At 37.0% G+C, this 26,019-nt stretch overlaps 1 pseudogene; it reads right to left on the bottom strand.

Moving 5' to 3' along the window:
- Positions 1–26,019, bottom strand: LOC114903059 (annotated as a pseudogene).

The raw sequence follows: 26,019 nt of genomic DNA, 5'->3' as shown, positions 1-26,019 counted from the left end.
TCACCATGAATCAGACTGTTTTTCTGAAATGTTGTCGGAAATGTTTAACATGTTTCCTTTTCCCTTTTTCTCAAGCTGACATGGGAGAAGGCTATCAGAGGGAGGTTCCAAAGTTTTCCCCTCACTCTCAGGGCTGCTACTGAATGAGGAGGAGCTGCCTTGACCAAGGACCGTATTCCTTACATGGACTTGAACAGCGTGCTCTTCAAAGATCTGTGATTGCTTGTGTCGTGCCAGCTCAGCACTGGCTGTTCTCAAGGGAAAAAGTTGTGAAACTTCACAAACCTGAGTTAGGATTAGAGATCATGGCAGCCAAGTCATAGTTCATGGTCGAGTGCCGACAGCTGACACTCAAGGAAGTCAGGATGGAGGGCATCTTATTGCTATGGATTGCCAGTGTAAGAAAGGAGAAGTTCTCCCTCCCAACTCACCACACCCATTTAAAAAGAAATTGATTGGCACTGAAGATTTGAAATGCAGAAGAGAAAGTTGCTGGGATAAGGTTTAAAAAAAAATCCACACTTTGGAACAGAAAAGAAATAAAACAGTTAAATCAGTGATGAATAAAAATAAAGTTGGGGGGCTTCCCTGGTGGTGCTGTGGTTAAGAATCCGCCTGCCAATGCAGGGGACACAGGTTCGATCCCTGGTCCGGGAAGATACCACATGCCGCGGAGCAACTAAGTCCGTGCGCCACAACTACTGAGACTGTGCTCTAGAGCCCGCGAGCCACAGCTACTGAGCCCGCGTGCTGCAACTACTGAAGTCTGCGTGCTTAGAGCCCGTGCTCCACAACAAGAGAAGCCACCGCAATGAGAAGCCCATGCACCGCAACGAAGAGTAGCCCCCACTCACCGCAACTAGAGAAAGCCTGCACACAGCAACGAAGAACCAACGCAGCCAAAAATAAATAAATAAAAATTTATAAATAAATAAGTAAATAAAATTGGGGAAGAAGAAAATCATATGATGTGAAAATGGAGGAAAAAATTAGAAAAATACAATATAAGAGACAAGGTAATACTACAAACTTAAAAACTGCAATAATTCAGTTTCTTACTATGTTTGCCTTTTAAGTATTAACTAAATTTGAAATATTTCTAATGATGGTCAATTTAATATTTTTACTGGCAACTTAAGTTCTTGGCTAAACTTCCTAGAGCTATTTATAGACAATTTTCCCTCGCCTGCCTATAAAAATACATCACTGTAGTATTTTTAACAGCAAAGCCTGTATGAGACAATTTACTTTCATGACCTGTCAGATTCTTGTGGCTGCTTCTAAGTAGCCTCATTTGGAAACCCTTGTTTGTGGATTTTTTCTGGTCCCAAATTGATGTCATTTTTTACTAAAAAAAAAAAATGTAGTAGTGTATTCATTAAGCATTCACTACATACAGCTACAACTTCATTTTATATAATTTCACACCACTGCAGGTATTTTGGTTACTTCCAGAAATAATTTTTAGATCTAGGTGACCCTGAAGAAGGATCTGCTTTCTCTTTAATACAAACCAAAGCTGCTGCTATGTTATTTTTCTTTAAGCTTCCACATGGTTTATAAGTAACAAGAAGTAGGGGGCAAAAAAAGAAATACGTTTTTTATAAAATGAGCTATAGGGAGGGGGTGTTTTTGAGAGGTTGTAAAATACCATTCTTTACCTCCAGCCAGGAATATACTCACATCATATAGATCAGATATGGCAACTAAGTTTCCTTGCATGTGCCAATCAGTTGTCACTGATCACTTGCTAGTTGCTGCTCGGAGAATCATATGGAGAAGGGTTTAGAAGTTTAGTTCAGGCTCAGCAAGAGAAAGTGATGTGATTTTGAAATCTTCAAGAATTTTTTCAAAAATGTTAATGAGCTTAGAGGAATTATGGTTATTTTTGGCAAGAAGAAACTTTCTTGTCAGTAAGCAGCACAGAGATGCTTACCTCCACCCACTACTACTACTAGAATACTACTAGTATTCTTCTGGATGAATAAACTAATTTTTAAAAAATTAAAGATCTCCAAGGCATTTGGAAGAGCTGTTATATTAGTTACTCATAACTTAGCGGTAATTAATTAAATAATCTAACCCCTAGGTGAGGTCAGTTGAGCTGTGGGAATGAAATGGAACTTGATTATGGGAGAAGAGGAGTGATAATTTGTGGGCAGGAGACATCAGAAGGCTTCCTAAAATGTAAAATATTTTTGAGAGATTTTGGCTCTCTCGGTTGCCAATGTCTTATCTAGGTCACTGATGAAAATGTCAGATAGAGCCTGGCCTTGGTTTGACACCTGCTAAACATTATTTATGTCTTAAGACCACATCAAACCATTTGTAACCATTCTATTTATAAGTTTCCTGAGCACCCTTCTGAGTTTCCAGATATAAACTATAGCAGTGTTCTTGGCACTTAGCTGATAGATTTGCCTGAAAATACAGTTCTCTGATTTAGCGTTAAGAATCTTCTTTTCATGGTTTTACTTTCCTCTGTAATTCTGGGATGGTGGAAATTGTATGTGACAAAGTTTGAAAAGACTTGTATTTTAGCTCTAGAGTTCTAGCTCTAGTTAATTGTGTAATTTTGTACAAACTGGTTAATCTCTTTGGACCTCATAAATGAACGTTAGCCCAGATCAGCATTTCCCAACTGATGGGCCTCAAATTCCAGAATGTCCTATCTATTGACAAGGGCCTGCAAGTAATTATGCAGCCCAGAATTGTCTGACTTAGTACCGCTACCACATGTGAAAGGTTGTGGAGTTACTGTCTCCAAAGAAGACTTTTGAAAAGGGTGGAAAACACCGCCATAGGTTATGAACAAGCTTCTCTCTCTCTCTCTTAGCTTTTAACTCATGGACCCCTCCTCTATATTCGACAAGGATAAGAATAATCACTTCTATTTTATAGTAAAATAACCTTGAGGCATAGAAAAGTATAATCAATTAAGTTCTCCCATATTATATGATGGCTTTTTCATTGATGTAGGAATTGAATGCTGTATTTTGAGTATGTTTGTTTTCCTCAGCTAAGTGCCACATATGATCTTTATTATATTTGGCTCCTTTCTCTGATAATAATTAAACAAGCATGGATTTGTGATTACGTACTTGATTTAATTAAAATGTCCTCTGGGTGATAGATTCCAATGAGAAGCAGAAGCAGAGTATGCAATGAGTTATTTTCGTAAAAGATGCAATTTGACTTTTGCCAGAATTGACTGGTGGAGTCTCACTGTCAGCTAACATGAGCTATGGAAACTTGGCTCTCTGCAGAGCTAGCCGCATGGTGCCAGATGCTCTTTTCACAGTGCCAGGAGATATCTATGATGTCAAAACCCACAGGATAGTTGAGTTCAGAATGTAGGCTATGTACTCAGCAGGGTACCAAAGAAAGTTGCTTGCGTCATACAGACAAACTGTATTTGGAATTGACGTCTTTGAGAGATCAAACTTCCACTGATATTTTAAAAACTTTAAGCTTCACAAGCCCTCACAGGGAGAACACATGTCGGGAGCTACAGACACACTTATGTCGGGTGTCTTAATTGATGACTGCCTGGAATTGTGGCATTTCTTAATTGTATGTAGAAAGATACACATTTTCCACTTCCAAGAGTTGGTGAGGTTAAAAACAAAATCTAACCCAAAAATATGATGTTTCCATCTTAAAAGTGGAGGTTTAGTGGGATAACACGTAAATTCAATGATTCTCTTCTTTCAGACCCCAGACCTTATGCTACAGGTAAGGAGTACACTGTGTGTTTACTTCAAGGGATTCATGAACTTGCTTAGGCAAAGAGCCTTAACTGTTGGTTGATTAAATAATATATTTTGTCTATTTGTACTGCTATGTACACTACGGTGGCTAATACAATATTAATTCATTAAAAGGTATTACTGACATTATGTCTTTTTACAGTATTGTTTTTATGTTTATATGCGTGTGTGCATATATATATTTATTTAATCTACTGATCTTAAGAGTTCAAGAGTTATCACATGGGGGTCTGTGATATTTTGCTTGTCAAGGGCCCTCACTTTGAAAAGGTTGGGATCCACTGTTTTAATGGATTTCAGGTAGAGTGACAGCTGATGGAGAGGTATTTTTGGCAAAGGGGCTCTCTGGCTGTAGCTGCCTGTATGCTAGGATAAAGGGCAAAACGTGTCTTGAGAAGAAGCAACCTTAACTAGTATTCTACAGGCCACAGACTAAATTTTACTTGTAAGAATAACGCTTAGTGTGAGAAGTGATTTCTCTCCCAAATCCAAGGTGTCACCTTATTTCTAAGTTATGGGACCAAAATAACAATAAAAACAACAGATTCTAAATGTTTTATTCGATCTCATGATCCCAGGTATTATCCATCTAAATCACTGGTATTTTAAAGTTAGTTCAACTACATAACAGATATTTGCTCTAAGAGGAAGAAAATGATAAAGTATTAGTTAGAAGAAATATTAAACTGCTATAGGTATAGCGGTTATGCTTGAGTGAAGCTAGTTATGGCAAATGAGATGGCTGCCGCCCTCTAGTGGTTAGTGGTTCTCTCTCTCCCTCTCTTTCCCGATGTCTCTCTCTCACCTCAAGTGCCGGGACATTTCCCTGAGAAGTTTCCTGTTTCCTCTTATTCAATCAAAGCACCATAAAAAAAAAAAAAGAAAAAGAAACAAAAAAGAGTTTGCAGTCTATTGCCACTCTCATCTTCAAATCCCAAGAGATTTTATCCCCCTGGCTTAAAGGCACACTCATATATATTCATATATATACATATATATATATATGTATATATATGTGGGTTTTGCTTGTTGCTATCATGGATTTTTACATTTAACCAAAAATATTTGTTGAATATCTACTATGAAACTACCTGTATGCGGCTATTCACAGAAAAAGTATGAGATAATTCTTACCCTGAAGAAACTTTTAATATAGGAGAGGATATGAACAAACATGAAATTTTTTTTTACCATGAAGGCCAAAGAGTTTTATTTACTAGAAAAACAATTCTTTGGTTTTACATGCTTGACTCACTGGTCATTGAGATAAGATGATTTTCAGGGTTTAGCAAAATTTTAAAAAAGAAAATTATAGTGCTAGAGAATGCCCATGTTACAAAAATTGGCATAGGTGTGTGTGATGGGGGAGGATGAGGACACAGTCCTAGCTGTGTCCCTTATTTACACCTCTTCTTAAACTGTCATATTTATTCGTTGCCTTGCTTGTAAGAAGACGAAAGACTGGTAAGACATCGCCGATAATTTTCATTCCTTTTCCAGGTCAATAAAGGACATTATAGGACTAATTGTCACCCTAATGCCGTACTTAGATGTGAGCACATTGTCTTGTGCATGAGTATCCAGAAAATGTCTAGCCTCCCAGTGCATTTATACCTCATGATTTCAGATTCCTTGCTCTCTAGGGATAGTTGTATGTTAAGAACAGAAATGGAGGTCTTATAAATGTTTCTATAAGTATGTTCAGTAAATTCTTATCATGCAAGTAAAAGAATATAATTTGTACTAAACATTGCATTTGATTGTGGACCCACACATTATAGGACTATGTAATGGCAGTCAGATAATACTGATAAAAGGTATTCTTAGAGATTTAAAATTATTCCTAAAGAGTTTTAAAAGTTTGCCCATGTGTAGAATGAGTCTCTTTTAAATTTTAATAGGCTTAAAAAGTTTTCTTTTTAAAACTAAGACTATTTGGGGGGGCATACATCTAAAAATATTTGAAAAAAATTGATTTAGAAGATAACCTGACTTGGAATGCCCTCATGTAAGATTTCTGAGGAACTTAGTTGATTTTATAGTATAAATATGAACAGATCATATGATATCACAGGAAAAATATCTAATGAAGACATCAATTGCATTAATATAAGTATGATATTCAGATCAGTGCTGTTCTCTGTCCTGGGCAGGTACATGTGAGATACTGTGTTCTATTCTGGGTATCAGAGTTTAATGATATCAACTAATCACAGAGTTTTCAGAAGCAGGAAATTTTGGAAGTTGTATGGAGAACAGCTAAACAAACTGGGGCAAAACACTAAAGATGATATTTTAGCTCGTTTTAAAGATATGTAAGACTGGGCTTCCCTGGTGGCGCAGTGGTTGAGAGTCCGCCTGCCGATGCAGGGGACACGGGTTCGTGCCCGGGTCCGGGAAGATCCCACATGCCGCAGAGCGGCTGGGCCATGGCCGCTGAGCCTGCGCGTCCGGAGCCTGTGCTCCGCAATGGGAGATGCCACAACAGTGAGAGGTTCGCGTACCACAAAAAAAAAAAAAAAAAATATATATGTAAGACTATGCTGTAAAAGGAAAGAAAATGAAAGAGGAAACAGATATTGAGTCTAAACCTATAGTTAAAAAATTCCACTTTTTTCTATATAAAATATGTATCAAATTCATACATTTCTTTCTTCTCACTTAATATGTCTCCTAGATTTGGCCCAGTCTCTTTATTCTCAATGTCATGACTTTAATTTGGATTATTGTAATAAATGTGTATCTGGTTTTTACAGCTCACCCCTGACCTCATCCATCTTAATGCTGTTACTAAATGATTTCTCTTAAAATATTGTTGGTGTCATGGAACTACAATTCTAAACTATGGCTGACCTTTAAACGGCCCCATTCATAGTTTATGCTGATTTCACCCTGATCTTATTTTCTATTATTTCTGATGGGCCATCTACTCAACTTAAGTTTGTTCCTCCACTATCCCACATATATGTCATGTTCTTTGTCAGTTCCATAACTGACAAAGTTATATCTTTCATTTACCCACTCCAAACCCTCTGTCCATAAATTTCTCCCTATGCATCCAATTCTTATCTATTCTTTGAGAGCCATTACATGTCATTCTTTTCTTGAGGTCTTCTTAAACTATTCTAACCATAATAATTTTGCATCATAATTCCCATAGTGTATTTTGACTGACATTTAATACTTTTAAAATAAGGCATAGTTACAAAATAATACTTATTCCGTGATATTGCTCATCATTTCACTCTAGTCAAATTTTATACCGTCGAGATACATTTTTTCAGTGATGACCCTGATTCATCCATGCCTCCTTGTACCTGTGGCCTTGGAGAGACTCCAAATGGATTTGGCCATTTGACATTTGGCCAAAGAGGCAATAAGCAAGTGCAATGTAAAAAGAGACTTGAAAAATGTTGTGCCCTGGAGCTTGCCTTCTCTTGCTGCTCTTTGGCACCCTGAGACCAACCATGTGAAGGAACTTAGGCTACCTTGATGGAGACATGTGGCCCGGTCAACCTTGCTCCCTAATCCAGGGTCAGTACCAACTAAACGCCAATATCAACTGCCAGACATATGAGTGTGGCTGCCCTAGAGCCACTAGCCCCCAACCAACCCAGCCAACATACTGCAGCTGCGTGACTGAGCCCAAGCAAGACCAACAGAAGAACCGGCCAGTAGGCATTGCCAACTCATAGCATTGCTAGGTAAAGAAAAAAAAAGATTGTTGTCCTAAGTCACTACTTTTAAGGGTGGCTTGCTTTGCAGCAAAAGCTGCTGGATATATAATAATAGTTCTTTATCAGTCAATTTTTACTTGGGTTCTAGATCTGCCTCAGCACCTAAACTATGAGTTATCTGAGAGCAAGAACCATGAAATCTTTTCTGAAATCTTCAGGATTTTAGCTAATTGACAATGTATAGACAATTTGATTAAAATTTTCCTCTAATAATTATAATTTTTTTTTGCATTGTAAGGATGAAATTACCAATCTTTACACACAATGACATCACCTGCTTTTTCTAATTTTAGGTAGGATAAAATTGTTTTAAAATATAAAATTCATGATAAGTATAACCTTGGATTAGACCTTAGATTTTTAAAAAATTTCTATAAAGAATGATACTGAGACAATTAGCAAAATCTGAATACGGACTGTATATTAGATAATAGTAATTTATCAGTGTAAAATTTCCTTGATTTTATAATTACATTATGGTTATATAAGAGAATGATTCAGTAAAAATAGTAGTACAAAATTTACTATTATTAAATAAGTATATATGGAGAGAGGAACAAGAAGGGGGATGAGACAGAGAGATGGAGAAAACCGTTTGGCAAAATGCCAAGAATCTGGTGAGTCTTAGGTGAAGGGTACAATGGGATTCATTATACTATTCTTGTATCTTTTTGATATATTTGGAATTTTTATTCAAAAAAAGAGGTAAGAGCCACTGCTCACCAAGTAATTTAAACATTTTAACTTATAAAAGGTATAGGTCACTGCTGTTTAAAATGGAAAGTCTGTTGGACACTAAGAATAAGCTGACAGTTACTCCATCAACTCCACTGTCATCACTCATTATCCTAAGGAATTTGTTCTTTAGTCCGTGATGAAGGATTGGAGAAGGAACAGCAGACCGTGTGCAATGAATGCTGTACACTGAGTGGCTAGAAATAAGCTTGGGGATCTTCAGGCTTACCAGATCTTGTAATATATGCAAAAGTTACCAGTAGATTCTAAAAACAAATGCTTTCCAACATTATTTCTAGAAATAGTGTAGCACTGACCTACTATTCTACTCTAAGAGCATGTCCCACTGCAGTGAAGAGCTGCTTACTTTGCAATTAATAAATGATAAAAGAGGAGGGAGATTACACTGCAATTTTTTTTCCTTTGGGTAGGAGATACAGAATTGAAACTTACACCATTTAATGATTTCCTAAATGTTCAGAGTCCTTTTCTCTGTAGACTGAGCTATGGGATCATCAGGAATTTAACACAATGACCCCAGTTAAAATTTATCTGAAATTCCTTGACTTCTTTACTATTGTATATATGTATAAATAATAAAAACCTTCATTTGCTGGAAAAACTCTGGAATGCTACCGACTAATTTGATATGTTTACTATTTCAGGAAAATTTTGTTGTTGTTTTTATTTTTTATTTTTTTTGCGGTACGAGGGCCTCTCACTGTTGCGGCCTCTCCCGTTGCGGAGCAACAGGCTCCGGACGCGCAGGCTCAGCGGCCATGGCTCACGGGCCCAGCCGCTCCGCGGCATGTGGGATCTTCCCGGACCGGGGCACGAACCCGTGTCCCCTGCATCGGCAGGTGGACTCTAAACCACTGAGCCACCAGGGAAGCCCAATTTCAGGAAAATTTTTTACGATAGGAACTTTAATCTTTAATTACAAGATGTTATAGATACTGTTTTATTGAAATACACAATGAAAACAAGCAAAACAGTCTGAAATTAAACTCCAAATGTTTAATTCCAAATGCTGTTAAGAGGGTAAATATTTCCTTTAGGCATTTTAGGCATTGATTTAAACATCTTTTGCAAAGTATTGATTTTAGTAAGAAGTATATTTTAAAAATCTGAACTAATTTTATGTTTATGTTAGATTGGACTCAATTAAAAATAATGGCCTTTTTCCTAGATATTCTTAGATGAAAGCATTGAATTAAAACAAAGGGATGTTGGGACTTCCCTGGTGGTCCAATGGTAAAGAATCTGCCTCCCAATGCAGGGGATGCGGGTTCGATCCCTGGTCGGGGAACTAATATCCCACATGCCGTGGTGCAACTCAGCCCACACACCACAACTACTGAGCTCATGCACCTCAACTAGAGAGCCCGCTGCCACAAACTGCAGAGCCCATGCCCTCTGGAGCCCGCGCCACAACTAGAAAGAGAGAACCCGCATGCCATAACTAGAAAGAAGCTGCAATGAAGAGCCCATGCACTGCAACAAGCACCGCAACAAGCACCACAACAAGAGATCCTGCATGCTGCAATGAAGACCTGATGCAGTCAAATAAATAAATAAATATTAAAAAAACAAAGGAATGTTAAGCTTTGCTGCAATTGACACTATTTGGGAATAAGAGATAAATACATAGGCCAGTAGCCAAAGTATGGGTTAAGTAAGGATCAAAGAGAGAAGATTGTGGTTAAAATAGAACTTTCTTTAAAAGCATGCTATGCTTTTCATTATCGATGGAAAATAAGTTCACAGCCAAGATAAAATCTCCCTGTTCGTTATCATCTACACAGTGTGCTAAGTTCAAAGGCAAATGGCCCTAAAAGTGCTGGAATCATCACTTGGCATCCATTAACAAAATCATGATCAAGACATACTGGCATGAGAACCCCTTTAACATAGACAAGTCCAAAATACGTAGCTCTAGTAAGAATAACAAAGAATTAGTGTACAAAGAGTAAAGCTCCCTTAAGAAAAAAATAAAATTTCCCACTTAGATTGTAAAAATATTTACCCTATAACTTGAACTGGGGTAGAGGCAAAAAAAATATTTCTCTTGAAATGCTCAAAAATCCAATTTCTTGTATGGTTTTGTGATATTTTTCCCCTTGCATAAATGAGATAACTGGGCCATAATGCTTAATTTAAAATACATTTTACCTTTTCTAACTGAGCCCAGATTCCACATACTTAACTATCCCTGGTTCAACTCCATTCTTTAGCACTCCATCTTGTCACTGGTTGGAAGTGATGAGGTATGCCCTGGTTTCTTCCTATTTATAGAGCAGAGGCAATGAACTGAAATGACAGATGTGGCTCATGTTAGTTAGGGCTTAAGTGAAAGTCTTATGCTCTAGGCTTGTGTGTGAACCTAAAGAATGAGGAGTGGGCTCTTCGCTAACTTCTCTTCTCCTTTGTTTATCAATTTTGATTAATCAACCATATATATACTTAGGAACTGGCAAAGGTAAATTATCTTCTCTTACTTACTAAATAAGAACTTCTAAATAATTGTAAACCTCTAAATAAATGAAGCTTAGCACATCCTTGTATCTGTTATTCACGAGCTTTTTTCCTCCATGCAGCCTGAATCATTAATTGTTCAGTTTTTTTTAAAATTAATTAATTAATTATTTATTTATGGCTGCATTGGGTCTTTGTTGCTGCACGCGGGCTTTTTCTAGTTGCGGTGAGTGGGGGCTACTCTTCGTTGTGGTGTGCGGGCTTCTCACTGCGGTGGCTTCTCTTGTTGTGGAGCACAGTCTCTAGGTGCGCGGGCTTCAGTAGTTGTGGCACGTGGGCTTCAGTAGTTGTGGCTCGCGGGCTGTAGAGCACAGGCTCAGTAGTTGTGGTGCATGGGCTTAGGTGCTCAGCAACATGTGGGATCTTCCCGGACCAGGGCTCGAACCTGCATCCCCTGTATTAACCACTGCGCCACCAGGGAAATCCCAATTGTTCAGTTTTAATATTTTATATTTACTTAAGAAGAAATGGTGACCTATTATCCCCTTTAAATTTGTTCATATCCTACTGGGCTTAGAATACCATCCTTTAAATGAAAAAATATGGGTTCTATTCATCTCAATTGATTATAAATCTTAAAAAGGTCAAGTTGGTCTCTGGATTATGCTATTCATTCATTCATACAACAGATATTTCTTGAGTATGTGCCACATGCCAGGTATTTACTAGCACAGCATAGAATACATAGTAAAGAATACACATTCCTCACTCCTATGGGTTTGATATCTTATGCAGGATAAAACCAAGTGTGTAGACAATTATGATACAGCACTATAAAGAAGTATAAGTTCTAGGATGAGGTTAAGTTACAAGGTGCTATGAAAGCATACAGAAAAGCGATACAACTCAACATTTGACACTGGGAAATTTCCCAGAGAAAGTAATACCTGAAATAAAAACTGAAAGACAAGTAGGAGTAAGGATCTGAAGACCAAATATGAAGGAGGGGAGGGGCAATAGAAAGATGGAAAAGCATTTCAATGAGAGGTACCAGCATGAGCAAGGCCCCAAAGGTTAGAGATAGCATGATGTGAGCCTAGACACTGGGATGGAATGAGAAGAGATGAGGTTGGCGATGTCAAATATTGAAGATAATTTCCATCCTTGTTAGGATTTCAAGCTTTGCCATGAAAGCAATGAGCAGCCATTGTCGACTTTTAAAGTAGGAAACAGACAATATAAAAATCACACTGTCTGCAATTGGAAATGGATCAGAACTGGGAAATACTGTTAAGAATATGATTAGGAAGATGTTGCAATGATCTCAGCAAGAATGATGGAGATTTAAATCAAGGGATGGAGAGAAGTTGATAGATTTGGGGGAGATTTAGAAAGTGGACTTTAAAAGACTTGGTAATTAACTGGTGAGAGATAGGGAGAGAGAAAGACAGAGAGAATTAAAAAATAATATGCACAATTCTTGTCAGGGCAACTGATGGATGGTAGAGATATTAATAGTTATAAATGTGATATGGAGCACAGGAGAGAAATTCACCTTCCAGATTAAGATTTGGAAGTCACCAGCATATAGACTATAATTAAAACCGTGAGCTATGCATATAACCATGTGGGGTATGTCTAGGTGAAAAGAAGAGGAGGCCTGAAACATAACCATGAAGGAGACCAACATTAAAGGAATCAGTTGAGTGAGATGAACCTGCAAAACAAACTGAGATGGATAACCCAAAGAGACATGAGGAAAATCTAGGTCTATGGTGTCAAGGAAATCAAAAGAAGCCAGTGTCACCAATGCCAATATCATATGGAATTAAGTCATATGAATGCCAAAGATTATCTTTATGCTTATTAATGGCCCATACCTTGAAGATATTGCTTCCCCAGCCTTTCCCTTTGACTACCTACTTGGCCACATCTTAAAAGAAATATTGGAAGCTAAAAACTATGTATTCTATTAGTGAGTATATTAATGATGTCACTGTAATATGTGTATTGTAAGTTTAAAAAAATTGTAGTACTAAAAATAGAGCTACCATATGACCCAGCAATCCCACTCCTAGGCATATATCCAGAGAAAAGCATAATTCGAAAGGATGCATGCACCCTGATGTTCATTGCAGCACTATTTACAATAGCCAGGACATGGAAGCAACCTAAATGTCTATCAACAGAGGAATGGATAAAGAAGATGTGGTACATATATACAATGGAATATTAGTCAGTCATAAAAAGGAACGAAATTGTGCCATTTGCAGAAACGTGGATGGACCTAGAGACTGTCATACAGAGTGAAGTAAGTCAGAAAGAGAAAAACAAATATCATATAATATCGCTTATATGTGGAATCTATAAAAATGATACAGATGAACTTATTTGAAAACAGAAATACAGACACAGATGTTGAGAACAAACGTATGGATACCAAGGGGGGAGAGGTAGTGGGATGAATGGAGAGATTGGGATTGACATAAATACACTATTATGTATAAAACAGATAACTAATGAGAAACTACTATTTAGTATAGGGAACGCTACTCAATGATCTGTGCTGACCTAAATGGGAAGGAAATCTAAAAAAGAGTAGATATATGTATACATATAACTAATTCACTTTTCTGTACAGCAGAAACTAACACAACATTGTAAAGCAACTCTACTCCAATAAAAATTAATTTTAAAAATAGTAGTAATCATTTAAATCTCAGCAACATATTTTCCTTCCCTTTCCAGATCTAAAGTTGTCATCAGGGGTGCATAATATATTAAATTTTTAGTTAGGAATTAATTTGGTTATGAAACAGAGGGGAAAATCCTTGTGTGGAGCAATAGACTTATTAGGCTAATTATTTAGAACTCAAATTTTGGACTCAAAGAGAGGTGGGTTTGAATATATTGCTACACATTTAGTAGTTATGTGACACTGGATAAACATCTTAAGTTCTCCAGCCTCAGTTTCCTCACCTGAAAATTGGAGATAATAGCAGTATGTATCTTTAAGTGTTTTTGTAAATACTAAACGTGATAATTTATGTAACATGATTAATACATTAATTAAATAGTTATTTCTTAGTAACATCATTGGCCTTATTAACAGATTATAACTGATTGAGCTAAATATCAAATACTCTGGTGATTTTTGCTCTGGTGTTTGTGTTTCATAAAAATTACAAAAACATTTGTATGAAAATCAGTGAGGAAACAGCAGACTTGTACCAAATATAGATCAGATATGATCGGGCGTGTTCAGGGTGGTATGGCCATAGACAACAATATAAATCAAAGGACCTAACAGACATATTCAGAACAGTCCAACAGCAGCGGAGTACACATTCTTTTCAAGTGCACATGGAACATTCACCAGGATAGAACATGTCAGGCGGCAAAACAAGTCTTAACAAACTTAGGAAGACCGAAGTCATATCAAGTATCTTTTCTGACCACAATGGTATGAAACTAGACATCAGTAATAGGAAGAAAATTGGAAAATTCATAGATATATGGAAATTAAAAACCCACTCTAAACAACCAATAGGTCAAAAAAGAAATCAAAAGGGAAATCAAAAATATCTTGAGACAAATGAAAATGGAAACACAATATACCAAAATTCATGGGGTGCACCAAAAGCAGGTCTAAGAGGGAAGTTCATAGCAATAAATGCCTACATTAAGAAAAAAGACGATCTTAAATAAACAAACTAACTTTACACCTCATCGAAATAGAAGAAGAAGAATAAACTAAACCCAAAGTTAACAAAAGGAAGGAAATAATAAAGATCAGAGTAGAAAGAAATGAAATGAGCCTAGAAAAACAATAGAAAAGATTAATGAAACTAAGAGTTGGTTTTTTGAAAAGATAAACAAAGTTGACAAACTTCAGTTGGACTAACAGAGAAAGAAAAAGGGAAGACTCAAATAAATAAAATTATAAATGAAAGAGGAGACATTACAGCCAACACCACAGAAATACAGAGGATCATAAGAGACTATTTTAAACAATTATATGCCAACAAATAGAAGAAATGGATAAATTCCTAGAAACATAAGACCTACAAAGACTGAATCATGAAGAAATAAAAGATCTAAATAGACCAATGATGAATAAGGAGTTTGAATCAGTATTCAAAAATCTCACCAAAAATAAAATCCCAGGACCTGATGGCATCACTGGTGAATTCTACCAAATATTTAAAGAAAAATTAATACCAACCCTTCTCAAACTCATCCAAAAAACTGAAGAGAACACTTCCAATATCGTTTTACAAGACCAGACTTAGTCTGATACCAAAACCAGACAAGGACACTACAAGAAAACAAAATTACAGGCCAATATCCCTCATGAACATAGATGCAAAAGTCTTCAATAATGTACTAACAAACTGAATTCAACAGCACAGTAAAAGGATTATACACCATAATCAAATGGGATTTGCTCCAGGGATGCAAGGATGGATCAACATACATAAATCAATAAATGTACTGTACCACATTAAAAGAATGAAGGATTAAAAATCATACGATCATCTCAATAGATACAGGACAATCATTTGACAAAATTCAACAGCCTTTCATGATAAAAAACTCTTAGCAAGACAGAGGACCTTCAAGATGGCTGAGAAGTAAGAAGTAGAGATCACCTTCCTCCCCACAAATAAATGAAAAATACATCTACATGTGGAACAACTCCTACAGAACACCTACTGAATGCTGGCAGAAGACCCCAGACTTCCCAAACAGAAAGGAACTCCCCATGTACCTGTCCATGTGGCTGACAGGGTCTTGGTGCTCTGGCCGGGTGTCAGGCCTGAGCCTCTGAGGTGGGAGAGCCATGTTCAGGACACTGGACCACCAGAGACCTCCCAGCCCCATGTAATATCAATCAGCAAGAGCTCTCCCAGAGATCTCCATCTCAACACGAAGACCCAGCTCCAATGAATGACCAGCAAGCTCCACTGCTGGACACCGCATGCCAAACAACTAAAAGAGAGGAACACAACCCCACCCATTAGCAGAGAGTCTGCCTAAAATCATACTAAGTTCACAGACACCCCAAAACACACCACCAGACATGGTCCTGCCCACCAGAAAGATCCAGCCTCATCCACCAGAACAAAGGCACCAGTCTCCTCCACCAGGAAGTCTACACAACCTATTGAAGCAACCTTACCTACTAGGGGAAGTCATCAAAAACAACGGGAACTATGAACTGGCAGCTTGTGAAAAGGAGACCCCAAACACAGTAAGTTAAGCAAAATGAGAAGACAGAGAAATACACAGAAGATGAAGGAGCAAGGTAAAAACCCACCAGACCAAACAAATGAAGAGGAAATTGGCAGTCTACCTGAAAAAGAATTCAGAGTAATGATAGTAAAGATGATCTAAAATCTTGGAAATAGAATGCAGAAAATACAAGAAATGATTAACAGAGACCTAGAAGACCTAAAGAGCAAACAAACAATGATGAACAACACAATAAATGAAATTAAAAATTCTCTAGAAGGAATCAATAGCAGAATAACTGAGGCAGAAGAATGGATAAGTGACCTGTAAGACAGAATGGTAGAATTCACTGCCACAGAACAGAATAAAGAAAAAAGAATGAAAAGAATTCAGGACAGTCTCAGAGACCTCTGGGACAACATCAAATGCACCAACATTCGAATTACAGGGGTCCCAGAAGAAGAAGAGAAAAAGAAAGGGACTGAGAAAATATTTGAAGAGATTATAGTTGAAAACTTCCCTAATATGGGTAAGGAAATAGTCAATCAAGTCCAGAAAGCACAAAGAGTCCAATACAGGATAAATTCAAGGAGAAACACCCCAAGAAACATATTAATCAAACTATCAAAAATTAAATACAAAGAAAAAATATTAAAAGCAGCAAGGGAAAAGCAACACATAACATACTAGGGAATCCCCATAAGATTAACAGCTGATCTTTCAGCAGAAACTCTGCAAGCCAGAAGGGAGTGGCAGAACATATTTAAAGTGATGAAAGGGAAAACCTACAACAAAAACTACTCTACCCAGCAAGAGTCTCATTCAGATTTCACAGAGAAATTAAAACCTTTACAGACAGGCCAAAGCTAAGAGAATTCAGCACCACCAAACCAGCTTTACAACAAATTCTAAAGGAACTTCTCTATGCAGGAAACACAAGAGAAGGAAAAGACTTACAAAAACAAACCCAAAACAATTAAGAAAATGGTCATAGGAACATACATACCGATAATTACCTTAAATGTAAATGGTTTAAATGCTCCAACCAAAAGACATAGATTGGCTGAATGGATACAAAAACGAGACCCATATATATGCTGTCTACAAGAGACCCACTTCAGATGTAGGGACACATACAGACTGTAAGTGAGGGGATAGAAAAAGATATTCAATGCACATGGAAATCAAAAGAAAGCTGGAGTAGCAATTCTCATATCAGACAAAATAGACTTTAAAATAAAGACTATTAGAAGAGACAAAGAAGGACACTACATAATGATCAAGGGATCAATCCAAGAAGAAGATATAACAATTGAAAATATTTATACACTCAGCATAGGAGCACCTCAATACATAAGGCAAATGCTAACAGCCATAAAAGGGGAAATCGACAGTAACATAATCATAGTAGGGGACTTTAACAACCCACTTTCACCAATGGACAGATCATCCAAAATGAAAATAAATAAGGAAACACAAGCTTTAAATGATACATTAAACAAGATGGACTTAATTGATATTTATAGGACATTCCATCCAAAAACAACAGAATACATTTTCTTCTCAAGTGCTCATGGAACATTCTCCAGGATAGATCATATCTTGGGTTACAAATCAAGCGTTGGTAAATTTAAGAAAATTGAAATTGTATCAATTATCTTTTCCAACCACAATGCTATGAGACTAGATATATCAATTAGAGGGAAAAAAACTGTAAAAAATAAAAAAACATGGAGGCTAAAAAATATTCTATTAAATAAGCAGAGATCACTGAAGAAATCAAACAGGAAATCAAAAAACACCTAGAAACAAATGACAATGAAAACACAATGGCCCAAAACCTATGGGATGCAACAAAAGCTGTACTAAGAGGGAAGTTTATAACAATAAAATCCTACCTCAAGAAACAAGAAAAATCACAAATAAACAACCTAACCTTACACTTAAATCAATTAGAGAAAGAAGAACAAATCCCCCCCCAAAGTTAGCAGAAGGAAAGAAATCATAAAGATCAGAACAGAAATAAATGCAAAAGAATTGAAGGAAACAATAGCAAAGATCAAGAAAACTAAAAGCTGGTTCTTTGAGAAGATAAACAAAATTGATAAACCATTTGCCGGACTCATCAAGGAAAAAAGGAAGAAGACTCAAGTTAATAGAATTAGAAATGAAAAAGGAGAAGTATCAACTGACCCTGCAGAAATAAAAAGGATCATGAGAGATTACTACAAGCAACTATATGCCAATAAAATGGACAAACAGGAAGAAATGGACAAATTCTTAGAAAAGCACAACCTTCCTGGACTGAACCAGGAAGAAATAGAAAATATAACCAGACCAATCACAAGCACTGAAATTGAAACCGTGTTTTAAAATCTTCCAACAAACAAAAGACCAGGACCAATGGCTTCACAGGCAAATTCTCTCAAACACTTAGAGAAGAGCTAACACCTATACTTCTCAAACTCTTTCAAGATATAGCAGAGGGAGGAACACTCCCAAACTCATTCTATGAGGCACCATCACCCTGATACCAAAACCAGACAAAGATGCCATAAAAAAAGAAAACTACATACCAATATCACTGATGAATATAGGTGCAAAAATCCTCAAAAAAATACCAGGAAACAGGGCTTCCCTGGTGGCGCAGCGGTTGAGAGTCTGCCTGCCAATACAGGGAACACGGGTTCAAGCCCTGGTCTGGGAAGATACCACATGCCGCGGAACACCTAGGCCTGTGAGCCACAACTACTGAGCCTGTGCATCTGGAGCTTGTGCTCCGCAACAAGAGAGGCTGCAACAGTGAGAGGCCCACGCACCACGATGAAGAGTGGTCCCCACTCGCCGCAACTAGAGAAAGCCCACTCACAGAAACAAAGACCCACACAGCCAAAAAAAAAAAAAAAACTAGGAAACAAAATCCAACAGCACATTAAAAGGATCATACACCATGATAAAGTGGGGTTTATCCCAGAATGCAAGGATTCTTCAATTTACGCAAATCAATCAATGTGATAAACCATATTAACAAACTGAAGGAGAAAAACCATACGATCATTGCAATAGATGCAGAGAAAGCTTTTGACAAAATTCAACAACAAAATTTTTATTTATGATAAAACTCTCCAGAAAGTAGACATAGAGGGAACTTACCTGAACATAATAAAGGCCATATATGACAAACCCACAGCCAACATCATTCTCAATGGTGAAAAACTGAAACCATTTCCTCTAAGATCAGGAACAAGACAAGGTTGCCCACTCTCACCACTATTATTTAACACAGTTTTGGAAGTTTTAGCCACAGCAATCAGAGAAGAAAAAGAAATAAAAGGAATCCAAATTGGAAAAGAAGAAGCAAAACTGTCACTGTTTGCAGATGACATGATGCTATACATAGAGAATCCAAAAGATGCTACTAGAAAACTACTAGAGCTAATCAATGAATTTGGTAAAGTAGCAGGATACAAAATTAATGCACAGAAATCTCTTGCATTCTTATACACTAATGATGAAAAATCTGAAAGAGAAATTAAGGAAACACTCCCATTTACCATTGCAACAAAAAGAATAAAATATTTAGGAATAAACCTACCTAAGGAGAAAAAAGACCTGTATGCAGAAAACTATAAGGCACTGATGAGAGAAATTAAAGATGATACAAACAGATGGAGAGGTACATCATGTTCTTGGATTGGAAGAATCAACATGGTGAAAATGACTATACTACCCAAAGCAATCTACAGATTCAATGCAATGCCTATCAAACTACCAATGGTATTTATCACAGAACTAGAATAAAAAATTTCACAATTTGTATGGAAACACAAAACACCCCGAATAGCCAAAGCAATCTTCAAAAAGAAAAATGGAGATGGAGGAATCAAGTGCCTGAACTTCAGACTATACTACAAAGCTACAGTAATCAAGACAGTATGGTACTGGCACAAAAACAGAAATATAGATCAATGGAACAAGATAGAAAGCCCAGAGATAAACCCACACACATATGGTCACCTTATTTTTGATAAAGAAGGCAAGAATATACAATGGAGAAAAGACAGGCTCTTCAATAAGTGGTGCTGGGAAAACTGGACAGCTACATGTAAAAGAATGACATTAGAACACTTCCTAACACCGTACACAAAAATAAAGTCAAAATGGATTAAAGACCTAAATGTAAGGCCAGACACTATAAAACTCTTAGAGGAAGACATAGGCAGAATACTCTATGACATAAATCATAGCAAGATCCTTTTTGACCTACCTCCTAGAGAAATGGAAATAAAAACAAAAGTAAACAAATGGGACTTAATGAAACTTAAAAGCTTTTGCATAGCAAAGGAAACAAACAAGATGAAAAGACAACACTCAAAATGGGAGAAAATATTTGCAAATGAATCAACTGACATATGATTAATCTCCAAAATATACAAGCAGCTCATGTAGCTCAATATCAAAAAACAAACAACCCAATCCAATGGCAGGAATCTAAATAGACATCTCTGCAAAGAAAATATACAGATGGCCAACAAACATGTGAAAGGATCCTCAACATCACTAATCATTAGAGAAATGTAAGTCAAAACTACAGTGAGGTATCACCTCACACCAGTTAGAATGGCCATCATCAAAAAGTCTAGGAACAATAAATGCTGGAGAGGGTGTGGAGAAAAGGGAACCCTTGCACTCTTGGTGGGAATGTAAACTGATACAGCCACTATGGAGAACAGTATGGAAGTTTCTTAAAAAACTAAAAATAGAATTACCGTATGACCCAGCAATCCCACTACTGGGCATATACCTTGAGAAAACCATACTTCAAAAAGACTCATGTACCACAATGTTCATTGCAGCACTATTTACAATAGCCAGGACATGGAAGCAACCTAAGTGTCCACCAACAGATGAATGGATAAAAAAGATGTGGCACATATATACAATGGAATATTACTCAGCCATAAAAAGAAATGAAACTGAGTTATTAGTAGTGAGGTGGATGGACATAGAGTCTGTCATACAGAGTGAAGTAAGTCAGAAGGAGAAAGACAAATACCGCATGCTAACACATATATATGGAATCAAAAAAAAAAAAAGAAAGGTTCTGATGAACCTAGGGGCAGGACAGGAATAAATATTCAGATGTAGAGAATGAACTTGAGGACATAGGGAGGGGGAAGGGTAAGCTGGGACAAAGTGAGAGAGTGGCATGGACATATATACACTACCAAATGTAGAATAGATAGCTAGTGGGAAGCAGCTGCATAGCACAGGGAGATCAGCTCGGTGCTTTGTGACCACCTAGAGGGGTGGGATAGGGAGGGTGGGAGGGAAACACAAGAGGGAAGGGATATGGGGATATATGTATACATGTAGCTGATTCACTTTGTTATACAGCAGAAGCGAACACAAAAATGTAAAGCAATTATACTCCAATAAAGATGGTTTAAAAAAAAAACTCTTAACAAATTAGGTATAAAAGGAATGTACATCAACATAATAAAGGCCATGTATGACAAGCCCAACACTAACATCATACTCAATGGTGAAAAGCTGAAAGCTTTTCCTGTAAGATCAGGAACAAAACAAGGATGCCCAGTCTTGCCATTTTTTTAATTCAATATAGTGGTGGAAGTCTTAGAGCAATTAGGCAAGAACAAGAATAAAAAGCATTCAAATTAGAAAGGAAAAAGTAAAAATGTCACTATTTGCAGATGACATAATATTATATATAGAAAACTCTAAAGCATCCATAAAAACTGTTAGAACTAGTAAAAAATTCAGTAAAGTTGCAGGATACAAAATCAGCATATATAAGTCAGTTGCATTTCTATACAGTAAGCATGATATATCAGAAAGAGAAATTAAGAAAATAATCGCAGTTACAATAGCATAAAAAAATACCTAGGAATAAATTTAATCAAGGATAGGAGATATCTGTACACTGAAAACTGTAAAATACTGATGAAAGAAATTGAAGATACAAATAAATGGAAAGATATCTCATGTTCATGGATTGAAAAAATTAATATTGTGAAAATACCCATACTACCCAAAGCAATCTAGATTCAATCAAATCCTATTAAAATTCCAATGACGTTTTCCACAGAAATAGAAGAAAATTCTAAAATTCTTATGAACCACAAAGACCACAACTAGCCAAAGTAATCTTGAGCAAGAAGAACAAAGTTGAAGGCATCACACTTCCTGGTTTCAAAATATTCTACAAAAAAAGCTATAGTAATAAAAACAGCATGATACTGGCATAAAATCAGATATATAGACAAATGAAACAGAATAGAGAGCCCAGAAAGAAATCTACTCACTTATGGTCAACAGATTTTCAACAAAGGTGTCAAGAACTTACAATGGGGAAAGGACAGACTTTGCAATAAGTGCTGTGAGAAAACTAGTTTTCTACATGCAGAAGATTGAAATTGGACCCTTATCTCACTCCATATGTAGTTAGAAACTTAAATATAAGACCTGAAACTATAAAACTATTAGAAGAAAACGCAGGGGAAAAGCTTCTTGACATTCGTCTGGGCAATGTGTTTTTTTTTTTGTATATGACCTCAAAACTGCAGGCAACAATAATAGACAAACGGGATTGCATCAAATTTAAAAGCTAGCTTCTTCACAACCAAGGAAACAACAGAGTGAAGAAACAACGTATGGATCGTGAGAAAATATTTGCAAACCATACATTTGTTAAGGGGTTAATATCCAAAATATGTAAAGAACTCAAACAACTCAATAGCAAGAAGACAAATAACTTGATTAAAAAATGGGCAACAGACCTAGATAGACACTTCTCAAAGGAAGACACACAAATGGCCAAGAGATATATGAAAAGGTGCTCAACATCTCTAATCATCAGAAAACACAAATCAAAACTACAATGAGATATCACCTCACTTCTGTTAGGATGTCTAGTATCAAAAAGACAAGAGATAGCAAATGCTGGCAAGGATGTAAAGAAAAGGGAATCCTTGTATACTGTCGGTGGAAATGTAAATTGGTACAGTCATTATGGAAAACAGTATAGAGACTGCTGAAAAAATTAAAACAAGAACTGCCATATGACCCAGCGATCTCGCTTCTGGGTATATAACCAAAGGAAATGAAATCATGATCTTGAAGAGATATCTGTATTCCTATGTTCATTGCAGCATTATTCACACTAGCCAAGATATAGAAAAAACCCAAGTGTCCGTTGATGGGTGAATGGATAAAGAAGATGTGGTATATAAATACAATGGCATATTATTCAGCTATTAGAAAGAAGGAAATCCTGCCTTCTGTGAAAATATGTATAAACCTGGAGGACATTATGCTAAGTGAAATAAGCCAGACAGAGAAAAGCAAATACTGTATAATCTCACTCATATATGGAATGTAAAAAAAAAAATGTTGAACTCATAGAAGCAGAGAGTCAAATGGTGGTTGCCAGGGTCTGGCAGGGAGGGGGAGAGATGGGGGAAGTGGGAAGATGTTGGTCAAAGGGTACAAAGTTGCAGTTACGTTGGATGAATAAGTCTAGACATTAATGTACAGGCATGATGACTAAACTTAATAATACTGTATTGAACACTGGAAATATGCTAAGAGAGTAGATTTTAGGCGAACTCATCTCACACAAAAATGGTAACTATGTAAGGAGATGATATGTTAATTAACTTGACTGTAGTAATCATTTCACCATGTATTTGTACATCAAATCATCCTGTTGTACAGCTTAACTATATATGGTTATTTTATATTTGTTTTCTTTTTCTAATTTAATTTCTGTTGGAGTATCGTTGATTTACAATGTTGTATTAGTTTCAGGTGTACAGCAAAGTGAGTCAGTTATACATATACATATATCCACTGTTTTTTTAGATTCTTTTCCCATATAGGCCATAACAGAGTATTGAGTAGAGTTCCCTGTGCTATACAGTAGGTCTTTATTAGTCATCTATTTTATATATAGTAGTGTATATGTGTCAATCCCAATCTCCCAATTTATCCCTCCCTCCCTTTCCCTCTGGTAACCATAAGTTTGTTTTCTACATCTGTAACTCTATTTCTGTTTTATAGATAAGTTCATTTGCACCCTTTTTTAGCTTCCATATATATGGAAGCTGTTTAATATATTTTCCAGACTAAATCTTAGTTAACATACAGATAGCATTTTGATATTTAGATATCATAAAGGAATTTTTTAAAACCTAAGTTTAAGAATGGAAGGTTTTAATGTCTAAACCTTCATAATGAAGTATAACTGGGAACTCATAACACTGAAGACATGTTATTTGATGCTAACTCTAAGCATCACAACGGGATCCAAAAGCTGTAAGTGCAGGAGTCTAAGAATGATTTATATTTATCTTGTTACTAACCACAAACTACAGGACCGAATAACTAATGTAATGCGTTGAACAAAGACATTTTATGGTTTTACGAAGATTAAGATTTGGACCCCATGCAGCCACACTGTTGTAATATGTTTCTTTAACAATGTCTATATAAAACGTTTGTTTGTAGGTATGACAGGCAAACTACAAATCACTGGGGTTTCAAATAGTAGCTGCATAAATATTTGTTGCATGAATGTAAGTCCTAAGTAGGTAGGTATGTAGATAGATATAATTGAAACAATTTCTAGTATTTTAGGTCTGTTTATATTTTCTTGATTTCTTCATTCCAGTTTATGTTGTTCATTACAGTGAATTTATGTTTCATCTTTTTCTGCTAGTGAAGTAACTTTTAACATCCTAAAGACAAGTGCTTTTGAAAATGCATTATTAGCACTGCTTTTCCTCCTAATGCCTTTTATTTATGTTTCATATCAGAGCTTGCAAATTATTTTTTGTGCTTTGATTTTAACAACTCTATTGATAAAAGTAAGCAATATATTGTAAGTTCCATTTTATAGATAAGGAGACAGATTCAGAAATATTAAGTGAGACAAATTTTCATTAGAACCAAAATCTTCTGATTCTCAGACAAGTTTTTTCCTAATAACAATCTAGGTCAGCATTTCTATAAACTCAATTGTGGTGATGCTTCCATTGGGTCAGCCAAAAAGTTTGTTCAGGTTTTTGTAACATCTTACAGAAAAACCTGAATGAACTTTTTTGGCCAACCCAATATATATGCCTGTAAGATTTTCTAGGTAGCCATAAGAGTGCATAATTTGGATGAAAACCAGTAGATTTTTATATACAATAATTTTATGTGTAATTAGAAAGCAGCAAAGATATTTATGCAGGCCTTTTCTTAAACCAGGAATAAAAAGTCTTTAACCACTTCTATTTCTTTTTTTAAGATTAATTTATTTTTGGCTGCGTTGGGTCTTCGTTGCTGTGTGCGGGCTTCCTCTAGGTGCGGTGAGCAGGGGTTACTCTTCGTTGCGGTGCACGGGCTTCTCATTGCGGTGGCTTCTCTTTGTTGGGGAGCACGGGCTCTAGGCACGCGGGCTGCAGTAGTTGTGGCTCGTGGGCTCTAGAGCACAGGCTCAGTAGTTGTGGCGCACGGGCTTAGTTGCTCCGCGGCATGTGGGATTTTCCCAGACCAGGGCTTGAACCCGTGTCCCCTGCATTGGCAGGCGGATTCTTAACCACATACGTCGTCTTCTCCACCAGCCGCCCGTCCTCACAGAAGTCGTCTGTGCCTTTGCCCAGGAGGCCGTGTACTGTGTAATCCTTGGTGAGGTGAGCGTTGTACATGTCGGTGAGGAGCCTTCGTCGACGTCCCATGCCGAGCACAAGCACCCCAGGCGCCTGGGCAGCCAGTCGGTGCCCCATGCCAATCTTCAGGCTGGTGAATGCTGGTCCACGTACCAGCGGACGGTCGATGAGGGTGGGCACACTGGTGGCTGTGAGGGTCAGCTCCTTCTCTTCACTGCCTTCCACGGGGCCCAGCAGGAAGCGAACACGATGTTCAGAGGCAGGACGCTTCCCAGCACTGAGACCTTTCAAAAGCTGCAGCTCCACAGTATCGCGCAGATGCTTCCACTTTAGCCCCGGGGGCTTGTAGGCGGCGAAGAGCCTATGCAGCCGCGCCAGGCCGGCTAACCCCAT

Source organism: Monodon monoceros, unplaced genomic scaffold, assembly GCF_005190385.1.
Source record: "Monodon monoceros isolate NGI ecotype Baffin Bay Population unplaced genomic scaffold, NGI_Narwhal_1 Super_Scaffold_20, whole genome shotgun sequence".
Taxonomy (NCBI): domain Eukaryota; kingdom Metazoa; phylum Chordata; class Mammalia; order Artiodactyla; family Monodontidae; genus Monodon; species Monodon monoceros.
Note: the sequence above shows the minus strand (reverse complement) of the source record. Positions and strands in the feature narration are given on the sequence as shown.